At 41.4% G+C, this 22217-nt stretch overlaps 1 protein-coding gene across 2 annotated transcripts in view; it reads left to right on the top strand.

Moving 5' to 3' along the window:
- The window catches only part of TRPC3 (transient receptor potential cation channel subfamily C member 3), a 390327-nt gene that overhangs the window by 305758 nt on the left and 62352 nt on the right, over positions 1-22217 (top strand). The window lies entirely within an intron of this gene.

Raw genomic sequence — 22217 nt, 5'->3', positions numbered from 1 at the left:
CTCTCCCATCGTATATTTATCCCCAGGACTGTGACTGTGACTGTGACAAGGGGACATCTTCTGCGTCTGGAGGAAAGAAGGTTTCTACACAAACATAGAAGAGGATTCTATACAGTAAGAGCAGTGAGACTATGGAACTCCTTTCCTGAGGAGGTGGTGATGGTGAGTTCACTAAAAGAGTTGAAGAGTAGTGATGAGCGGCAGGGGTCATATTCAAATTCGCAATATTATGAATATTTAGTAGAATATTCGTAGAATATTTGCGAATTCGAATATTCGTTATATTAAACTTTTTTTTTTACTTGAAAAATCGGCAAGGTAATGATCGCGTAATATGCGAATATATCGCAATCAATACAGGCGTGGGTCAAAAACGAATATATAGCACTATAGAATTTAGTGTTATATATTAGTTTTTTGGAATATTCGTAATTTTTTTCCATCTGAAGTCATGATTCCTCCCTGCTTAAGTTACTTAAGCAGGGAGGAATCATGACTTCAGATGAAAAAAAATTATGAATATTCTAAAAAACAAATATATAGAGCAATATAGCTAATATAGTGCTATATTCGTTTTTCAGAATATTCGTAATATTCTAAAACAAGAGTATATAGCAATATAGCGAATATTCGGAAAAAAAAACTAATATAGAGCAATTTAGCTAATATAGTGCTATAATCTTTTTTTTTTATAGTAGTAATTTTTTTCCAATCTGAACTTCAGATGAGAAAAAAATTACAACTATTAGACAGAGAAGATTATAGCACTATATTAGCTAAATTGCTCTACATTTGTTTTTAGAATATTCGCTATATTGCTATATATTCTCAGTGAGATCGTGAAAACTCAGATCCGATGGTATATTCTAACCCCCAGGCGTTCCCATGGTGACGAGGACGCTTGTCTGGGAGGAGTATGCCGAAGTAGAACAACTGTAAAGATTGAAAAAATATATATACGAATATTCTACAAAACGAATATATTCGATATAGTGCTAAATATTAGTTTTTTAGAATATTCTTAATTTTTCCCATCTAAAGTCATGATTCCTCCCTGCTTAAGTTGCTTGTGGGCCAATGACTCATTGGCCCACAAGCAAGAAGCAGGGAGGAATCATGTTTTCAGATGTAAAAAAATGACGAATATTCGATATAGCGAATATATAGCACTATATTCGCGAATTCTCGATGTTGCGATATTCAAGATAAATATTCTTAATTCGAATATTCACGCTCAACACTATTCAAGAGGGGCCTGGATGTATTTCTGGAGTGTAATAATATTACAAGATATAGCTACTAGAGATGGATCGTTGATCCAGGGAGTTATTCTGATTGCCTGATTGGAGTCAGGAAGGATTTTTTTTCGCCCTTAACCCTGGGTTCACACCTGAGCGTTTCTGAGACGCGCGTTTTACGCGCGTATTTGTCGCGCGTTTTTATGCACGTTTTTTGCAATAGTAAACGCGTGTTTGACGCGCGTTTGTGTGATTGACTGCAGTGTTGTCCAATGAGTCTATGGCCAAAACGCGCGACAAACGGCCAAAAAAAAGCTCAAGAACTTGTTTATGCGTCGGGCGTTTTACAGCGCCTTCAAACACGCTGTAAAACGCTCAAGTGTGAACCAGGGCCATAGGGAAGCATTGGTTTTCACGTGTTGAGCGTTTTACAGCGCGTTTGAACGCGCTGTAAAATGCTCAGGTGTGAACTTAGGGTAAGTGAGGAAAATTGGCTTCTACCTCACAGGTTTTTTTTTTTTGCCTTCCTCTGGATCAACTTGCAGGATAACAGGCCTAACTGGATGGACAAATGTCTTTTTTCGGCCTTATATACTATGTTACTCTGTATAAGAACAACATCAAGGACCACATCAACCTTCTATAAAGGTAATGCAGTGGGTTTGGAGGGCAAAATTGAACAGATTCCTTTTAAACTGAGTTCTTAGATGACTTCACCAAAAATGTTTTTACTTTTTTATATTATATTTTATTACTTTGGTATACGAAATGTCCAGAGTGAAAACATTTAATCTAAAATAAAAATACTACAATAAAATAAATAAATAAAATAAAATAGAGTTGTTTTCTTATTTCAAATTGTAAAAATTATACTTAGAAAATGTGGTTGATAATCCATGTGGAAGCCATTACGGTTTCACATGAGTTTCTGCCCTACTTTCCCAGCCTCCTCTATGGGAAATCTGTCTAGTTATGCAGCAATACATCTTACAATCCTGTGTCCCAGGATAACAGAATGGATTAGCTGTTAAGAATGAACTAATTGTAAACAGAAAATAGAATCTATTCACTTTTTAATATACGTTCACTACAAATGTAAAATAACTAGTGTGTTAAAAAGCCAAGCAGATTTCTTTGTCAGCAAAACTGCAGGAATTGGTATCAACCAACCTCTTCAACAGAGGTGGTCCCATGAATCCCCTTATACACCTTACTTAAGATACCAAGGCCCAGTGCATGTCTTCATATTAAATCAAGAGTCATGTAACATTAATACTATTCTTAGATTTAGTCAGTTTTCCTAAAATGTAACCTTACACCCATTATTGATCTCAACTTCAGCTTATACGCTATAGACATCTTTGGGGATATTTTTTAATATTACATTCTATTTATTTTAAGCTAAAATATTTATTTATTTTTAATTGGCCTTCAACAGTTTTTCCTCTACAGCTTTCCATTTCATTGCATCTCCTTCTCAGCATATTTATCAGTGAGCTGTTCTGACTGCTTGATCTGTAGCTCTTATACTTACTTTTCTTATCTAATCATTTAAGTTAAATTCTTATCAAACTAATAAGAATTTAGCTTAAATAGGTACTAACTTAACAATTTCTCAAAGGTCACTTAAGGGGAACCTGACCAAATCTGTAAATCACTTTGATAAAAAATGGTCATAACTTTGGAACTCTCTGCTCCTAGGGGTCTCCCTTCTAGCAATTTTGTTGTCCACTAACTGTTACTAGGTGAATCTGGTCCTTAGCAGCATAGATGGACTGAAGGAAGTGGGTGTGTCTTTCTTCTCTGGCTGGCTCCAGAGCTCAGTGTGCTTCTGCGCTTAATGCAGAGGCCCCTACCCCATCCAGGGGTCAGCGCTTGAACACTGCAGAATGCACAGCATCTCAGACTGCTGTTTTCTGTGTATAGACAGCCACATCTTCCCTCCAGTATATAGCAAGTGCATTTCTTACTCCAGTCATAATATAATTAATTTATGAAGTGCTTGAGTGCCTGTGCATGTGTTGGTTTTAGCATGTTTAGTCAGCATCCTTCACTGGACTGACTCTGCATCAGTTTACATAGTCCTTGCCCATCTGTGCTGTAATCAATGTGTCCTTGAGTTCCCCTCATAAACTCTCCCTCTCCTCCATAAACTGTCTTCTGTAACCTGCAATTATTTTTCCCTGTCTATGCTGTAATGATAATGTGCATTCTGAGTCCTAGATCTGTGTGCTGTAAGCATTAACTGTCTCTTACATACCATGTGTGCTGAGGATAGGAGCAAGGAGTAGTATAAGGCTCACTGGTGATTGGCCTATAAGTATGGAAAAGGAAGTCTAGACCAGTACAGTACTGGAAGACTTCCTGTATTTAGACACACCTCCAAACCTGAGGAGAACTGCTGGGTGAGGGGCAACAAACCAGGGCAGTAGAAGTGAATATGAGAAGACCAGAGCATTGGGAGGATGGAATGGATCCTCACTCTGCCCCCAGAAAAAGTAGAAGTTAATATGTGAGAAGCTCTAAAACGTATTTACCCTTTAAATAAGTGTCTATGAGCTGTCACAAAAGTAAAGCTAACATCTATAGATTGAGTGGTCAGAAAAGATAACTGACAGCCCTTTAAGGTTTAGTTTCTTTTAAGTAGTAAATCAGACATTCCAAAAGGGGCTTCTGAGATGGGATTATCTAAAACTGCTTTAGTGCCCTGACTAGATGAAGCGTGTAGGCCTTTATTAGCTATCCCAGCATTCAGTATGTGTTGCTTTTAGTCCAAGGTTCTGGTTTTGATACATCCAGTAGCTGTGTGATGAATGGTGGATGGCAGCAAGTTATGGCTTTGATATAACTCCATGAACAAAGACTTTTGAGTGCTTCCTTTCGCATCTTTGTAGGATTTTATGGTTTGCCAGCTCTTGCAAAAACACATAGAAAAATGGTCCCTCAATGTACAATGTTTTCAGGTTGCAATATTTTCAATATACTGCACAGTGGGCAGATTTTACTAATACTGGCTAAGATTTAGATTTAGTTTACAGTGTAAACGTAGTCTAAAGATGTGACAAATGTATCACAGTGGCTGATGTTGAATGATACATTTGGTGCGAGTTTATACAGCTATCGGTTGGTTTACTTTGCATCAGAATTTAACACCTAAATTTTGGCATAATTTTAGGATGCAGTGGTACAACTTAAGGTATGTCCCTTTCCCACAAATACATGCCTGTTTAATGATAACCCATGCCCACTTGTCACAAGACACTTACATGTGTGGCACATGGCATGTGCTCCAGCATTCAGCATGCAGTACTACCTGTTCTGTACCACACTTTACCTACTGCTCCTATAGAATCCAGGTGAGGGTACCTACATGTTAGTTTTTTTTGGTACACTGTAGAGAGAATTGATCCATTTGCACCAGAAAACTTTTATCATAAAGTTGCAATTTGTTTGCCCACCCAATTTTTTTTTGTGTTTTTATGCTGCTGTCAGGACTTTTGCATAAGGAAGTGGTAAAATGAGTGAGCTGTGTTAGGTAGATACCAGATTTATTAACTGGGACTTTTTAGAAAACCTTAAAAGGGCACAGTCTTACTCCAGTAGGGGAGTAGCAAACAAAAACGGTATTGTCATTTCTAGGAAAAAATGTTGGGTTTAACGATATGGTAAATTTATCAAACACCATGCGACATTTTATAAACTTGGCACAAATTACACCAACACAGACTCAGAGCAAAATTCCACTCATGATAAATTTCCCAATGAGTGTAAGGCACAGGACTCAGAAGAAGCTCCTCAGCATGGAAAGTAATTTACAACTTCCAGCAGCTATCTTTGGCTGTTATATGTAAGGGCTTGCTCTGTGTGTATTACTTCTTAATATTTTTCTTATTTTGAGATTACATTTTAGGGCTCCAGAACCAATGACTAGTGTCCCATGGAATTATGGTCTCAAGTTACAATATTCTCATCTCACAATGGTCGTCCTAGACTGAATTATTATTGTAACCGGAGGGACCACTTGTAGATAACAATTCTGTTATCTGTAACATAAAACTCTCCTCCGTGAGCAGTAAAAAAATTAAATTAAATTAAATTGGTCTTGTATTCTCTTGCCAGAAATGGGAACAGTGGGCACTGGGAATTCCTCTGTCCTACATACAATTCCATTTGTGCACCCAGTAGCTTTGTTACACAGGTCAGCACTGTATACCAACAGATATGCGTTAATTGTACAATGAAGAAATGAAAATGTAAGTGTTGGGACAATCCTTGGATTATGCGTGGATTTTCTGACATTATCCAGCTTTTGATATCTGCTGAAGATATACACATGTTGTAAATGTCATGATATTTCCTTAATTTATACTGAGCACTATAATGAGACACATACTGCCCCATGGGAACAGAAAGTATTTTAAGCAACACATTCTTGTTTACCACAAGGCATTTAAAATCCACTGGGTTCATTTGACGGCAAACATTGTGAATACTGAACTCTGTCATTTTACACTTTGATGTTTTCAGTAATTCTGGTGTTAGGATGAGAAGCCATTTGGTCACAGAGAGAAGATAAATACAGTCTGTGAAAGTGTAACTCTGGACATGGACTAAAAATTCAGCTTTTACACATTTACAATATTCTGCATGTTAATCTATATATTTGTAATTGAGTAATTTTCAAATTACTCAATTTCTTTAAGGAATTGAAATGATGTTCAATAGACAGCTTTTCTTTTAAGCTCTAGATATTGTATTGCTCTTGGCCAAATAATCATTCACCCATCAACTTTAACTCGCTCATTAAGCATGCTTGTTATTTCAGTAGTGTGGAGAATATGTCTGGGAGCCCACATAAAGGTACGACCACACATTCAGGTTTCCTGATACAGTTTTAAAAGCCAAAACTTGGAGTGATTTAAAAAAAGAAGAAAAGTAGAATCTGTCCTTAAGGCCTCTTTCACACGACCGTTTTTTTTTTCCGTTTTGCGGGCCGTTTTTTGCGGTCCGTATACGGTCCGTATACGGAACCATTCATTTCAATGGTTCCGCAAAAAAAACGGAATGTACTCCGTGTGCATTCCGTTTCCGTATTTCCGTTTTTCCGTTCCGTTTAAAGATAGAACATGTCCTATATTTGGCCGCAAATCACGTTCCGTGGCTCCATTAAAGTCTATGGGTCCGCAAAAAAACGGAATGCATACGGAAATGCATCCGTATGTCTTCCGTATCCGTTCCGTTTTTTGCGGAACCATCTATTGAAAATGTTATGCCCAGCCCAATTTTTAATATGAAATTACTGTATACTGTATTTGCCATACGGAAAAACGGAACGGAACAACGGAACGGAAACGGAACCACAACGGAAGCAAAAAACGGAACAACGGATCCGTGAAAAACGGACCGCAAAACACTGAAATGGACATACTGTCGTGTGAAAGAGGCCTAACACTTTCTCCCCTTTTATCATCCATTCCTGATTTTTGGCTTCCACAGCTGCATCAGGAAACCTGAATATGTGACTTCACTTTAAGACGTTGTGAGATTAACAAGACTTGGCAACAGAGACATAAGACGACAGGAGTCTCTGATCTAGTGAACGTTAGGCTTTGGATCACAAGCAGTGTACCAAGTGTGCTAAAACAAAGAAATAAAGATTATGCACAAATTTGTAGACAGATATCTCATTTCTGAAGCCCTACTGTCCAACAGATTTTGGAAATTTACCATCCACTTAAAATGGGGAGGAATAAAAGGGTATTAGGTTGAATGGAAATTCCCATAAAATATATAGAAAAAATAATCACTAACAAATGTGCAAGGCTGGTGTCTCACTCTTCATGTACTGTATCAGCCTCCCACTTGTCTTTTCTAAATTTGTCTGCTGGGAAACTCCCACTATCTCTTACTAAAAGATTTCATGAACGAAAATGGAAAAGTATTCACCTTTTGAAAGTGAAAAATCCTGTCCTACTAGTTCATGTGTTTATATTAGTACAACAAAGATTTATCATACGCTGTATTTCATAGCATCCAGGCAAAAAAGAAATGGAAAACTTCATTACGTTCTGTTGTACATTTCTGGAGAATAGAATAGTTATCCGAAGATAATGGTGGCAGTTGATGTATCACTGCATAACTAAGCAGACAGGTCAGATTTGGGACCCACATTTTAGTAATCGGTGGAGGTCCCAGCAGTGGATCCTCCTTTGATCATTCATTTTCTATCCTGTGCATAGATGATAAATGTATTAGCAAAGGAAGAGACATTGAGCGTCACTGCAGCACTGTAACGCAAGGATCTGCACAGCAACCAGCTCCAACCACATTCATCTGGACCTGGAGTGTGTGCACATATCAGCAGTATAAGCGTTCAGTGATGTCAGCACTCACCACTAAAAATCTTCTTTATTCCAAAATAATGATTAAAAGCGCAATAGCGGTACAGGATGTATGGTACATGGAAAGGTGACAGCCGCTTCACGCACCTGCGCTTCCTGTGGGCCTTGCATGTGTGTGAAACGGCCATCGCCTTTCCATGTACCCGGCATCGTATACTGCTATGGTGCTTTTAATCGTTATTTTGGAATAAAGAGGTGAGTGGTGCAATCTTTTTTCTAATGTACTACCATAGATGATAAATGTATTTGGAAAGAAAACTTCTTAAACCCCTTAGTGGCCCCCAATATTCAATTTTAGAGACATCACTTAAGCTAGGTCCCTGCCTCCCTTTTATAATGGCAGGTATCAGAGAAACCTCTGAAACCCACTGTTTAAAGGGCATCTGTCAGCAGATTTTTACCTATGAAACTGGCTGACCTGTATACAGTGTGTGCTTGGCAGCTGAAGGCATCTTTGTTGGTCCCATGTTCATATGTGCCTGCACTGCTGAGAAAAATGATGTTTTAATATATGCAAATGAGCTTTTAGGAGCAACAGGGGCATTGCCCTTACACCTAGAGGCTCTATAGCAAAGAACATGTTGTGTTAGACAACTGTTCAGATTGTGCAGTACTGCGTAGTGGCCTTTGTTTTTCTGGTGCTGTGCTGGTGGGTTAGTAGGGCCCAGTGCCATGGGTGGCATTATCAGATAGGGTTGCTGTCTGACTCCTGGGTCCTGCCGCCTGCTAGGGCAGTGCCACGTTGTCGCCGCACTGTACTACGCCTATTTGTCAGAGTAGGTCCCACTCAAAGAGGCGACCTTGGCGTGGTGAGTGGGCTTATGCCTTTTGATCAAAATGTACACGAATGCCTCTTGTACAGCATGCAGTGTGGGGGGCTGTACACTTTAATATAGCGCTGATAAGCAAGTTAGATCAAAGCATAGCATTGTGGATGTGCGATCCAGTTCTGTTTCTCTCCCCCAGGTATAGACATGAAAGAAAAGCAGGTAAACAGAAGTGGTAATGATACCACTGGATCAAGAGTACCGGAGGACCACAGCAACACCCGGAAGGCGGAACCAGTGAGCCCCATACTTCACAGATGGTGGGGATGACTGGGCCGAGGGCTCACTGGTCGCACCTCCAGGAAGGTCTCGGAATGCTTGGCCCCTAACTGCCAGGAACAGGCTGGTGAAACGTCCAGCGGGTCAGACAAACAGAATCAGAGGTACACACAGGTTAGCGATTCCCCCTCCGGGGAAGCCAGGAGCCCCCTTCCGGAGGAGATATTAAACAAACATACAGATAAAACTCGAAAAATTAGAATATCGTGCAAAAGTCCATTTATTTCAGTAATGCAAATTAAAAGGAATTGCATTAATGCAGCTTAAAATTAGAATTTTGTGAAAAGGTTCAATATTCTAGGCTCAAAGTGTCACACTCTAGTCAGCTAATTAATCTATACCCCATGAGCAAAGGGTACCTAAAAATTGTGACTTTGGTGTTTCATAAGCTATAATCATCCAAATTATAACAAATACAGATGTAGCAGGGTTAGCACTCCAGCTCTTAACTCAAATTTCTTAACTCATCGCGTTATCTTGAGACAAAAGCAATTGAAAAGCAATTGAAGGTGTTTGCTTAGATTAGATAACATAACTCAGAAATCTCAGAAAACAGGAGTGTTAACTCTACTCTATCCGTAAAGGTGTGAAATATCTCACTTTGCATGTAATAAGTCTATCTCATATATTAGTTTCACCTTTTAAGTTGCATTACTGAAATAAATGAACTTTGCACAATATTCTCATTTTTCGAAAACCTGTACAGGGCAGGAACAGATAACGGATGCGGTTACACACTGCTAGGCGCTCAGATGCAGATACGCTCTGCTAGGCGAAAACAGGGAACATATAACATAATACATAAGATAGACAAGTACAGAGCAGAACATGGCAAAGCACATAACAGGACAGGAACCGGAGTACAGACACTAGAGAACAGACACTTGATGCAAAACCAGGTGACGCCACACTGAAGGGTAAGTGAAAACCTCCGGGAAAAGAAGCAAGGTACTACACCTAGCAGCCACAGACAGGACTCAGAACAGACAGACAAAGACTTAAACCTAGAACCACAGCTCACAGGACTATATAGCAGGGTAACGCAGCACCTGGGAAGCCACACCCAGGCACAGCAGCCAGGGAAAGTTAACCCCAACAGAACCAGATTAAAGATACACAGGAACAACATACAGGCGAATACAGGGATGGGCGTAGACCCTGGCAACCAGCATACACGGATACAGAACTGGGACAGAAATACAGATACAGTCAAAGGGGTAAACACGTACACGGGCAGAGAATCCCTAGACACTGCAGCCAGCACGCAGCCAAAAGCAACCAGCCTGCACGGAATCGCCCGCAGCCAGTACACAAAAGTCGTGCAGCCAGCCTGCACGGCAACACACGTGACGGTGAACCGCACAGTGACAGTATCAAGTAAGAATCAATTTCTTTATGTAGAAATTGACAACCTTTGTGGTTTCTACGTGTCCTAAATTCATCCAGTTAAACCAAAGCTATTGTACCATCTTATGACCATCCAATTTGGCCCTACTGTATGACGGGCAGCAGCTTGTCACATGTGACCATCAAGCATCTGTATCTCTCAGGAGTGCTCAGCTCTTTATAACTCATTCCTCTCCTGCATAGGATTTAGGGGGTACTATCTCCCCTTGGGGAGAGAACGCCTTATAGAAAATTGTTACTTAAACATAGTTTTAGCAATTCTCCTACTAAAAATTTACAAGTAGGGACAAATTCATGAAAGGTGGTCTATGAGATCACTACAGTATGCCAGCACTGAGAGGATGAAAGGATCAGGGACGTTACAGAGCACATCTGGTCCACCACTGAATGCAGGAGAAAGTGGACCAAAGTGGAAAATATAATGTATACCTTATTTTTATTACAATTCTATTTCATTTTAAATGCCCTATTCATTGTATAGTAATACCTTTTCTTGGGACAACTCCTTTACATTATTTTAAAAAGAGTCTGAATAGCTTTCTAGAAAGACATATTATAGGTGTATAATATAGTTGTCTGGAGTCGTAATATGGCACTTAATGTATATACCTAAATGCAGTACTTCTATGGGGCTCTTCTGAACCTCTGTATGCCTCAGCTTTTATACGGTAGAATCTAAAGCATACTGTATGACAAGGATCAGCAACCTCTGGCACTCAAGCTGTGGTAAAACTATGACTCCCAGCATGCGCACTTGCTTGGCTTTTGTCAGAACTCCTATAGAAATGAATGGAGCGAGCATGTTGGGAGTGCTGGTGGTTGCCTACCCCTGATATATGAATATAACAGAAAAGTGTCATGTCCCACTGGACTCCATATGATACATATATTCCCTAGTACACAGAATTGTTCAGTATATGGGACTATAGAACAGTGCTCCAGACCAAAAAAAAATCTCAAGGAGCTATTGGCTCCTAATCTGAAAAATTTAGGAGCCAAATTAATTTTTTTGTCGCCGAATGTAAAATACATATAATTATAATAAAAAATAAAAGACTTGTCTTACCTTGTGCAGTTGCCCATATATTCTTTTGGATTCGTTCTTCTTACAGCCAACAAAAACTTTAAAACTATTTACTGTCCTTTAATAGACAACTTATTGCTCCGATTCTGAGTCAGTGTCACTTGGCCATCCAGAATAATGAGGCCTCCTCTTCCTCTTGGCTCCAAACCAGCATCTCACACAGGGCTCGGGATCAAACAGCTCAAGTGAAGGGCCTTCTGAGCTAATTCGGATTAAAGCCTCCAGTATAGAAATATGAATTGCGTACTTGTGATTTTATTCTGTTTTGCCCAAAAAAGCCTCGTTCACACTGTGCAGCTGATATAGGAAATATAAGCATAATGTTCACCAAATGTAAAACATTTTTGTAGTCGGTGGAGTAAGGCTCTTTCGTCAGGATTACCTCCCACAAATTGCTGTAAGACATGTCTGCAAATTGGCCTTTAATTAAGAATTTTAACAATCTCCACTCACTGTGGATTGCCTCCAAATCACAGTGAATCTCTAACAAGATGGGCTTATACCACTGTATTAGCATGTCAATTTCCTCTTCTCCATACGTGATGAAGTCTTCAGGCCAAGAATCGTGACAAGAGAAACATCGGATAATTTCTGACCCTCCTGGTCTTTCCCTATCATCATTCCAAATCTTTTTTCCAGTTCTGTAATTGTTACCGCTACTGCTTTTTTTTTTTTTTATGTTCTTTAAGGATATCCATAAAACTGGAATGGCTTTCTTTCAGTTGAATATTTTGAAACTGAATGCATGTAAAACTTGTGGTTTTATCCCGCCTTTTAGCAACCGTTGTCTGGGTATGCATTTCTTTACCAGCTATTTGCAGGAAAAAATTCTGCAGTTTCCCATTTCTCAGTGGCTTTTCTTTAATGCTTTCTATTGTCATAATACAACTTTTAATAGCAGCGATAGCTTGTGGTAATATTAGAGAATTTTTCTGAAGACTAAGGCTTAACTTTGAGATTTCTCCAAAGAGGTCATGGAGAAAGTGACAGAATCCAACAAACACTATGGGCCAGATTTATCATTAGCTCAAGTCAGAATAATGGAGTGAAAAAGTCTCAAAAAACTCTGCATATGCTAAAACTGCACACAAATTTGCGACTTTTTTCTGCTCTGCACTATGCTCGCCAGTTTTCTGAAAGTGGGGCGTGTTTTCTTATGTAAATGAATCTCTAGACAGATTTACTATTGGGACTATTTAAAAAATCACAAAAAAAGTCACAAAAAAATGCGCAATTCCACTCCAGTGAGGACCATGCTTATCCTATGAGACTTTTTAATAGAACATGCAACTTTTTTGTAAAAACGTGCGACTTTTGTAAAGCTGCTTACTGACGGATAAACTGCTACCGTCAAACCACATTTACTACAGTCTTAAAGGGCCGATCATAAATCTGACTTGGCTAAAACTTTAGCCATATGTGAAAGTGGAGTGAGCTGTCAGAGTCATGATAAATCTGGCCCTATGTTCTCCATTTGCTGTACAATGTGCTTAGCTCTTCTATATCACTGTTTTTGGACGAGGCAGCAAGGTGTTCCATGTGATAATGTACAGCAGTGTACTGTCCTGTTTCATGATCCAAGGAGATGAAGACTGAGAGTGCACGAAAAATATGAGGTAGCCAACACTGGGTCTTCACTGCCCCAGGACAGCGGATTTTATAGCCTAACTCTGTGCCAATTGCTCTCAACTCCCTTTGACTTTTGGAACTAAAATTATAAGTCTTCCAAACAAGATGCAACAGGTCATATACTTTTTGAATGATAGGAGGACACTTTTGTGTGCTCAACATGGCCAGTTCCAGCCTGTGTGGTAAGCAGTGACATGAGAGTATATATTTTTCTTATCAGTGCACCTACACCACCTGTCGCACCCATATTAACACTAGCTCCATCTGCACCAAAAGCACTGAGCTGATCTTGCCACCAATTTGGCTTACTTTGGTCTGCACTAGTAAGTATATATGTTATTGCTTTAAATAATCCCTGCGCATGACGATGCTGAAGCTCAGCTAATTCAACAAGACTGTTTACTGGTATACCAGACAAAATGTTCCTTAAGTACACAATCACATTTTCTCTTCCTGTTACATCTGTTCCACAGTCTGTTATGACTGAAATGTAAATGGCCTTGCTAGCTTTATTTACTGTTTGGGCCCCTAATTCATCCGCAATGCAACCAATGAACTCAGCGCATGCAGTGTCGTTATCATGCGTTTTGGATATATCCATTCCGGGTTTTTTTCATAAGCAAGATTTGAGAGGCAAACTTTGTAAATGGTAGCTCTTCACGTACAATCATGTAGGCTGCATTAGATTTAAGCTTCATTTCTGTGAAATCTTCTTCGGCCATTTTTTCACAGGCTCTAGATACAGAATGGGCTAAAGGTGTCTCTGTTGGGGCATACCTGGCTATGATACTGTCACGAGCATTTCTATGCTTCTGACTCTCTCTGTGTTTTTTTATAGTTTCTTTCTTGAAATTATGCGTTCCTTTGATAAAAATCTGTTTTGCCAGCAATATCTGGGCCAGGCTTAGAACAAAACTCACAGTACATCATTTCTTTCTCTTTATTATATCTAAGCCAAGCAAATTCCTAAAGCCATAAACTTTTAAAATTTCGCTCAGCTCTGTTGGCAGAACCTTTTGTCCCACTACTGGCTGTTTGATCTGATGGTTGATCAGATGAACTGTTGTCTGTGACTAATGAAAGGGCTTCACTTGAATTTTGATGATCTAGTGAAGAGGTACAAGACTCTCTGGAGGATTGATCTTTGAAAAAGTCTGTGATTTTACGTGTTTCCATACTAAGATAAGTGTTGTAGCCTGTGAATAACAATGATGTATAATTACCTGATCTGCCTAAATGACAATACACAAGAATCAGTGGTGATGCGGCTTACCAGATTCTTCCTTGCTGTAACTCGCATGTGAGTGGCAGGCTTTCCTGTCTGCACAGGTGACTACTATAATACTGCCCACTATGGATAAAAATATCACTACTACCAAAATAAGCCATACCTTCTCTTTGCCACAGGCGTTAATAGCCAGACAATACACAAGAATCAGTATCTACTGGTAATGCGGCTTACCAGATTTTTCCTTGCTGTAACTCGCAAGTGAGGAGTGGCAGGCTTACCTGTCTGTGCGGGTGGACACTGGCGGGCTTTCTTGTCAGTGCAGGTGAGCAACGGTGGTCTTTCCTGTCTGCGTAGGTGAGCAGCGGCAGACTTTCCTGCTGCCCCCTATATGCAAGAATGTGACTACTATAATACTGCCCACTATGGATAAAAATATCACTACTACAAAATAGGCCATACGTTCTCTTTGCCACAGGCGGTAATAGACAGATAATACACAAGAATCAGTATCTACTGGTAATGCGGCTAATCAGATTCTTCCTTGCTGTAACTCGCAAGTTAGGAGTGGCGAACTTTCCTGTCTGTGCGGGTGAGCACTGGCGGGCTTTCTTGTCTGCGCAGGTGAGCAGCGGCGGTCTTTCCTGTCTGCGTAGGTGAGCAGCAGCGGGCTTTCCTGCTGCCCCCTATGTACAAGAATGTGACTACTTATAATACTGCCCATTATGGATAAAAATATCACTACTACCAAAATAAGCGATACGTTCTCTTTGCCAAAGGCGGTAATAGCCAGACAATACACAAGAATCAGTATCTACTGGTAATGCGTCTTACCAGATTCTTCCTTACTGTAACTTGCAAGTGAGGAGTGGTGGGCTTCCCTGTCTGTGTGGGTGAGCACTGGCGGGCTTTCTTGTCTGCGCAGGTGAGCAGCGGCGGTCTTTCCTGTCTGCGTAGGTGAGCAGCAGCGGGCTTTCCTGCTGCCCCCTATGTACAAGAATGTGACTACTTATAATACTGCCCATTATGGATAAAAATATCACTACTACCAAAATAAGCGATACGTTCTCTTTGCCAAAGGCGGTAATAGCCAGACAATACACAAGAATCAGTATCTACTGGTAATGCGTCTTACCAGATTCTTCCTTACTGTAACTTGCAAGTGAGGAGTGGTGGGCTTCCCTGTCTGTGTGGGTGAGCACTGGCGGGCTTTCTTGTCTGCGCAGGTGAGCAGCGGCGGTCTTTCCTGTCTGCGTAGGTGAGCAGCAGCGGGCTTTCCTGCTGCCCCCTATGTACAAGAATGTGACTACTTATAATACTGCCCATTATGGATAAAAATATCACTACTACCAAAATAAGCGATACGTTCTCTTTGCCAAAGGCGGTAATAGCCAGACAATACACAAGAATCAGTATCTACTGGTAATGCGTCTTACCAGATTCTTCCTTACTGTAACTTGCAAGTGAGGAGTGGTGGGCTTCCCTGTCTGTGTGGGTGAGCACTGGCGGCTTTCTTGTCTGCGCAGGTGAGCAGCGGCGGGCTTTCCTGGTTGTGCAGCAGCGGTCCTTCCTGTCTGCGTAGGTGAGCAGTGGCGGGCTTTCCTGCTGTCCCCTATGTACAAGAATGTGACTACTATAATACTGCCCACTATGGATAAAAATATAGCTACTACCAAAATAAGCCATACGTTCTCTTTGCCAAAGGCGGTAATCGCCAGGGCTTTGCAAGCAGTGGCAGGCTTTCCTGCTGTGTGTTAGAGATTGGTCTAGATGAGCTACTTAAAGATACTCCCTATGGATAAAGAATATATTATAATATACAAGAACACTGTTCCTCCTTCACACCCCAGCCATTAATCTTGAGGCTCACCGTACTTCATTACACCCCCTCACTGTTCCTGACAATTTGACCATTTTAAATTAAAATTTCTCTCTCAGACTGAATCCACCTTTCTCGAAGCACCACATCTGTCACATAGGGATTGGAGCAGTAGATTCTGTAAAACTTAATGCAGTAAGAATTGAACAGGGACATCTGGTCGTTGTGGCAGGGAGCAGTGGGTGGCTTGGTGGCACTGGGTGGTGGTCTGGGATGAATGCAAAGGAGGCAGTTTTAGGACAGTCTTATACACACAATATGTGTGAACAATGTTAGCTCTATTCCCATCACATACAATGTGGGCATATTGCTAAGATATGCCCCCATTGTCTGATAGGCGCGGATCTCACCGCTGGGACCCGCACCAACAACGAGAACGAAACGGGGAGTGCTGTGGCTGGAGGACCCTGGATTTCAAGGGGTCCGTCCACCACCAAGCGCTGCTCCCCTAGAAATGAATGGGAGCGCACCACGCATGCTCCCATTCATTTCTATGGGGCAGACGGATATAGCCGAGCCAGCACTTGGATATTTTCAGCGGCCCCATAGAAATGAACGGAGGGCGGCTGCGCATGCAGAGTGTGCCCTCCTTTACTTTTGGTGCTCCGTTCTCAACATAGGTGTGGGTCCCAGCGATGGGACCCGCACCTATCAGACAATGGCCATATCCTAGCGATATGCCCCCATTGTCTGAGATGGGAAAACCCCTTTAAGGAAATAATTTACATTTGCTTTGTTTTGTAGGAGCCTTAAAAAATGTACTTAGAGCTGTTTTAGCAGACTCTGGCACTTTGCAGGACTGTGCCAGACCGGAGACTGCAAAGAATAAGGAGCGGAGCGATGCAATCTGCAGCTGGGGTGGATGTAACTCAGGATCAGTACAGGATAAGTAATATATGTACACAGTGACTGCACCAGCAGAATAGTTAGTGCAGCTCTGGAGTATAATACAGGACGTAACTCAGGATCAGTACAGGATAAGTAATGTATGTACACAGTGACTGCACCAACAGAATAGTGAGTGCAGCTCTGGAGTATAATACAGGATCAGTGCAGGTTATACGTGTACTTCTAGGAAAGGTCTGATGTAGAAGTTGTGGATGCAGGGTTGACCACTTAGCGGCACTCTACCACCAGTAGACAGGTGGGGACAGGTGATGACCAGTAACTTCAGAGCAATTACTAAGCAGGAATACAAGTTTTTTTTAGGGTACCCTTTCACCCCCGTTGTGAAATTCCTGTCCTCTGCCGGCAGTCTCACCTGGATTGTGGGTCTCTTGGTCCCAGTATTGCTCTCCCAGTCTTCCTCCAGCTGCTCCCCCTCTTTCCTCTGGGCAGGGGGCAGTGTGAACAGTCTCCCGTCTGACAGTCTGGGTACACTGCTACGGTGCAGGGAAAGCGGACTGGGGGTGACAATACTCAGTCCGGCATGCTGCCCAGGTGTGGCACGGCACAGTAGGGGCCATCCCTTACGGCTCTTCAGCGTACGGGGCCCCAGTGAACACTGAACAGACGCGTCCACTCTGGGGTTCACCTGAACCCTTACTTCTTTTTTGTAAGAGCGGCCTAGTCAGCACCAACTCTGGCCCCAGCTGGCTGAGCAAGGCCTACAGCCCACCGGTAGTTATCCAGGCAGTCAAAGGGAAGGGCAGACTTCATGGGCCCTGGGGCCCCCTTGTTGGGAGGCTTCCAGTAGGGCCCCTTGGGTTTGTAGTAGGGGGGCTGTAGCCAGTAAGTGGGCCCATAGTTCGGGAAGGGCGGATAGGGAGGGTGCATGATCAGAGTCCTGCAAGGAGCAGGTGAGCTGCGCAGCTGCCCCTTATATCAGCCTGTTATAGCAGGCTCGTTACTTTAACGACCGGCAGCCCTGCAGCCTTAACACCTTCACTGCCAGCCACACCTGAGCCTCCACAGTGTGGTGGCATCTCCGCATCGTAGGCTGTACAAATGGCGGAGTGCTCCCTCATACCACTGCACATGCGCCAACTGATCTAACTGGTCACAATCGCACTTATTGGGCTCACACCAGAAGACACCCCCCCCCCCCCCCCCCACACACACTTCAGCATAAAATAGGAGACGCGCAGAGAGAGTTTGGTAGGCGGGGGGATACTGGGCAGCGGCAGCCATTATCAAGTGGCGAGGTGATCATCAGTCATCTCGCCACTCACTAATGTAAGTATGTAAAGGTTTAATAGGAGCCCTGCGCTGGTCAAGACACTAAATAACCAGTAAACCATATATCTCTTTCAATAGTCCGTGCTTAGCAGGAGGGGAGGTTATCTCCTCCTACTAATCACGGACTATTGAAAGAGATATATGGTTCACTGGCTTTTTAGTGTCTTGACCAGCGTGGGGCTCCTTTTAACCCTTTTCTTCCCTTATTAAGATAATTTATGTGAGCCCATGCAGGGAGCTCACACATAGCACCAGCAGTGGCCCAGTGAGTATTATCAGGGTCGTAAAGACCCTAGCCTTTAGCAGCGGCAACGCAGGGGTGACTGTTTGTGGAATGTTAAGTTTGTGCTGAAAAACTTGTCAAGCTAACCTGTTCTGTGGAGCAGTCGGCATGGAGTGGGCTCCCCGTTTTCATGACTGAAGAGCAAGCTGCTACTGTGTTCAGTGCGGGAGAATGGGGGTGGGGTGAGAGGAGCAGCCAATGGCAGGGCAGCCCACGGATCATACTATGACCAATCAGCAGTCTCCTCACTAATAACAGAGCTCTGTACTGTGCGGAGCTCTGTTATTGGATTGCCGTCTGGCTGCTGTATGAAATCCCGTTCTTCTTAAAGCGGCAGAGCAGCAGAGGGTCTAGACTATATAGTCTTGTCGCCATTTTGCAATTCTAAGTCGCCATTTTAGTCGCCATCTGGAGTCCTGTAGAATGGAAGAAATATAATGCTGCTATAATAATAGTAAAGAAAATAGCTTCTGCCTAGTGAAATGAAAACATGCCCAACATCCATAATTATTAATATAGTGTAAAAGGATAAATTATTAATAGAAAAACAATAAAATAAATTATAATACTTAAATACTTTACCAAGGGAAAATAAAAGCCTACATAAATTAAAGATTGCCAAGGACATTTGAAAAGTTTGCTCCTCATGCATTTCAGAAATTCTGAATATACAAGGAGCAGATGAATGATGTTAGACAAACTTCAAGGTCAATACCACTAAATCTATTGTCCAAGAAAAGAAGTGTCATTGATCGCTTCTTTGAATACAGAATAACTGATATTGGGAACACATAAATGCATATTTGTTGCTAGTCTTTTGTGTATTCATTTTGCTTAAAAAAATAGTAAGATTTATTTATTGTGTAGAATCTTTAAAAAGATTTCACAGTATTAACTACAACAGTTGCTATGGAACTACAACTCCCAGTATTGCATGATTAATACAATTGAAAAAAAATAAGTCCATCAAGTTCAACCAAGGGAAGGGAGGGGATGTGAATTTTGGTGTCTGGACCTTTTGTAGGTCCAGACATTATGAAATAAGTAGGGGGTTATGTGGGGCATAGTGCAGGCATGTCAGATCACTTACTAGCTTTTCTGTCTGGCGCTCCGTTCCCCCGCTGTGCCCCCTGTTCCTTCCGGTCTGGTATGCTAATGAATAGCATCGGTACAGAGTGGAAGAGACTGCCCTTTTTCTCAATGGCTGTAGCGCCGTTCAATCACAGCGGAGAGCGTCACAGCCAGGGAGAAAAAAAAAGATCACCTTTTCCCAAACACAACGAGTGTTCAAGTCAGCTTGTAGTTTATGGACAACGTCCATAGACTGCACAGTACTACATAGCTTGGTGTCACCTGCAAAAATAGAAACTGTGCTATTAATCCCATCCTCTATATCACTAATAAATAAGTTATATAATAGGGGACCCAGCACTGAACCTTGGGCTACACCACTGATAACCTGGGACCATTCAGAATAGGAATCATTAACCACAACTCTCTGGACACGGTCCTTCAGCCAGTTTTCAATCCAGTTACAATTGCTATCATAACCACAAGAATTGAACAAGTTGTATATTAAATGACAACTGGGATTTGGGGTCTCTTATGATTTACCTATATAAGAATCATGTTTGCTTTATACTGTGTCTCAGTGGTGTGTCCTTTCCCTGTAACTGTAACTTCTAACAGTAGATGGGGCCGGTGGCAACTGAAGAATGGGACTGAGCGTCTAAGTCCACCTTAGTAGATGGAGAGTACACAGTACCACTTATCTTGTTCTGTATGTGGGATATAATTCTCAGTATCTGCTCTGTAAATATGTATATACTTATGGGGGGGTGTAATTCACTTTATCTGATCTTATTCTGTATATATAGACACTGCACTCTCTTGCCCTTTACGCAAGGTCTAATTCTCAGTATTTGCTTTTATCCTGTATATATGGACACTGAACAGTACCATTTCTCTTGTCCTGTATGTGGGGTATAATTCTCAGTATCGGCTCTTATCCTGTAAATATGGATGGTACACAGTACCACTTCTCTAGCCCTGTATGCTGGGTGTAATTCTCACTACCTGCTGATAGTCTGCGTATATGGAAAATGCACAGTACCACTTCTCTTGCCTTGTATGGTGGGTGTCATTCTCATTATCTGCTGTTATTCTGTATATATGGGCACTGCACAGTACCACTTCTATTTTTCTGTATACTGGGTATCATTCTCATTATCTGCCTTTATTCTGTATATATAGACACTGTGCAATACCACTTCTCTTCTCCTGTGCACTGGGTGTAATTCTCAGTGTCTGCATTTATTCTGTATATATTGACACTGCCCAGTACCACTTCTCTTGTCCTGTATATTGGGTGTAATTCTCAGTGTCTGCTTTTATTCTCTCTCTATATGGACACTGCACAGTAGCACTTCTGTCCTGTATACTGGGTGTAATTCTCAGTGTCTGCTTTTATTCTGTATATATGGACACTGCACAGTACCACATTTCTTGTCCTATATACTGGGTGTAATTCTCAGTGTCTGCCTTATATTCTGTATATATAGACACTACACAGTACCACATTTCTTGTCCTGTATACTGGGTGTACTTCTCAGTTTCTGTACTTTTTCAGAATATATAGACACTGTACAGTCCAATTTCTGTTGTGCTGTATGCTAGCTGTAATTCTCAGTATCGGCTCTTATTTTGCATACATGGACACTGAACAGTACCACTTCTCTGGTAATGTATACTGGGAGTAGTTCTCAGAATCTGCACTTATTCTGTATATGCAGTATGGACACTGCACAGTACCACTTCTCTTGTTCTATATACTGGGTGTAATTCTCTGTATCTGCTCTTATTCTGTATATATGGACACTTGTCCTGTATACTGGGTGTAATTCTCAGTATTTTGTCGTATCATGTACATATGGATACTGCACAGTATCAGTTCTTTATTATTGTATGCACTGCAGCATTTTAGAGTAAAATACAGCTGTTTGTAGCAATAAGCCTGTGTGAAAAAAATGTTGTGGAGTCGCACTCACCAGAACTTGTGGTCATCCGGAATGCAACAGCCCACCTGGAGTCCAAGATCCATCAGGGCTCCTGTATACATAGTCCAATAAATCGAGATGGAGGCAGCATGTCCGGTACAAAATGTCCCTTTATTGGGAGCCGCTACAGTGAATACACGTGCAAGAGATAGTTACGTTTCGGCTGACCCACAGTGTTTGATAAAGGCTGTGGGTCAGCCGAAACGTAACTACCTCTTGCACATGTATTCACTGTAGCGGCTCCCAATAAAGGGACATTTTGTACCGGACATGCTGCCTCCATCTCGATTTATTGGACTATGTAGCAATAAGCCTGTCAGAACTTCATTCTGGCAGTGGTTTAGCTTTTTACAGGTTCCCCTCAAGTGACTGTGAAGACATCAGAGTAAATAAACATTTGGGGAAAGGAATTTTTGTCTTTTATTTGATATATAATAAATATAGAAAATGATTTCAAGGGAAGGAAACTAGTCATTGTTGACATACGATCATAAAGGAAGAAATGGCATGGAAACAAATATAGAAAATTGGTAAATGGTCGTCTACAAATAAAGATGATCTGTATGTTTATATACTGGTTAGGAGTGCAGTGGTTCATTCTAACTCTATAGTATGGTGACCTTTAGAAATGCTCTTGTGTGTAATAAATGTTTTCTGAATGAATACACTGCTTGGTGGAAGAATGTAGATCACGGTTGGTAAGACCATCATACATCTAAGTCTACTTT

The sequence above is a fragment of the Bufo gargarizans genome, chromosome 1, assembly GCF_014858855.1.
Source record: "Bufo gargarizans isolate SCDJY-AF-19 chromosome 1, ASM1485885v1, whole genome shotgun sequence".
Lineage (NCBI taxonomy): Eukaryota > Metazoa > Chordata > Amphibia > Anura > Bufonidae > Bufo > Bufo gargarizans.
The sequence above is the reverse complement of the archived record's forward strand: the minus strand, read 5'-3'. Positions and strand labels throughout refer to the sequence as shown.